The sequence below is a fragment of the Branchiostoma belcheri genome, unplaced genomic scaffold (genome assembly GCF_001625305.1).
Source record: "Branchiostoma belcheri isolate BF01 breed outbred unplaced genomic scaffold, Haploidv18h27 scaffold15, whole genome shotgun sequence".
NCBI classification, from domain to species: domain Eukaryota; kingdom Metazoa; phylum Chordata; class Leptocardii; order Amphioxiformes; family Branchiostomatidae; genus Branchiostoma; species Branchiostoma belcheri.
Window position 1 is genome coordinate 1,800,909 of NW_017802935.1, and position 1,561 is coordinate 1,802,469.

General features: G+C 45.4%; 1 protein-coding gene across 1 annotated transcript in view; it reads right to left on the reverse strand.

Annotated features, from left to right (window-relative positions):
- The window catches only part of LOC109465281 (oxidoreductase HTATIP2-like), an 8,958-nt gene that overhangs the window by 730 nt on the left and 6,667 nt on the right, over positions 1-1,561 (reverse strand). The window lies entirely within an intron of this gene.

The window sequence follows — 1,561 nt, forward strand, 5'->3', positions numbered from 1 at the left end:
ATCGGTATGGGATAGGATAGGGTTGATTCAACACACTACGTGAAAATGTGAATGCTCCCCCAGCCTACTATCGGCCAGATATCGCTTAGGGCACCTTCTTCCGACCAGAGCCGAGGATGAGTCACGTGGTTTACCGAGACCTTTCCCTACCCTGACGCCCACGTGACCTACCCTGGGCGCAAAGGATCCTGGGAATGTGCAACTCGTGAATGGACAAACTAGGTCAAAGGCAGACTGCATGTCTAGTAGAGTTAAGAATTAGCAAAATTCTAATATCCACCTACCAACATGTTGTACTTTTCCCCTTCATACTTGTCAAGTTTCCTTCGACCAATCAGGACCACCCTCTGGAAGATATTCCGGTTCACAAGTTCTTCAACCAATGCCGAGCCAGTTCCACCCGTATGTCCCACCACAAAGGCCGTCTGATTGGTCGACCTGAACTCCTCTTCCTTGCCTGGGGCTGCCTCAGCCATTCTGTCAAATCAAGGAGCTTAACTGACCTTGGTCAAATATTTACATTCAGTGTTTACTTGGTGAAAGAAATACAAAACAATATCAGCCTCCAGATGTCATGATGCTGCAAATCTTCTTGTGGTTGAACTAAAGTGAACTTGGTCCAGACTGCAAATTCAAAATGAAAATTCCAGGGTAATTTATAACATGTATGAATGTACAGTGTATACCTGCAAAATTCTTCTTCACTCTCAGTGGGAACAGTTGCAAGCCAGGCAATCAGGATTCCTAATATAACCACAAAACTGGCCAAAATTGTGGCTCCAATCTGAAACATAGGGTTAGAGAATTGCCTCCTATGCCGTGCTAATGTTGTTTACACTGCTGGCACACCCCTCCTGCTAGTGGGTTTCTCTTTTTAGCGAACGCCCACGAAAGCCCAAAAATTGTCGCACGAATCTTAAAATTTTTTGTGTGGTCATGTCCAGAGTGTGCTCCCGGGTGTCCATGCCAAGTTTGAAGCGAATCCATCGAGCCGAACTTAAATAAATCGAAATTTACTGGGTTTTTTCTCTTCTTGGCGAACGCCCACTTTACTTCCGGGTTCGCTGCGAACGCCCACTACTCTTTGCAAAATTTCGGCCCTCGCGCAACGCCGGCAAAATCCACCACCACAAATATGTTCCTATATGCCTCCCCTGAATTTCTGACAAGTTTCCGTGCTTTACGAGCTTTTAAAGTACCCATTTTTTGACAAAATATGCGCTGCGACGAGCTCGCCGCCTCAGCGTATACGTTTCACCTGGTCACATGACTTGCGGTCGGGGACTGTTCGATAATTTCATGATCAGCGGGAGGGAGGACAGGAAGGGCAGAAAAACGCAATCTACCGCACAAAAGGGGCAGAACTTCGTGTTTGTAACATCAAACATAAATGATTTCCTTTCTTACATAATTTTCACCTCGGTTCTAGTAGTGACACCGCCGAATAAAGTACGCACTTTTGAAAACTTTTCAAAATACAAAAAGTACCTTATTTGGGGTTTTCCCCGACAAATCCAACGACTACCGACGAATATAGCGAAAAAAACCGGCAAGGAGAAAT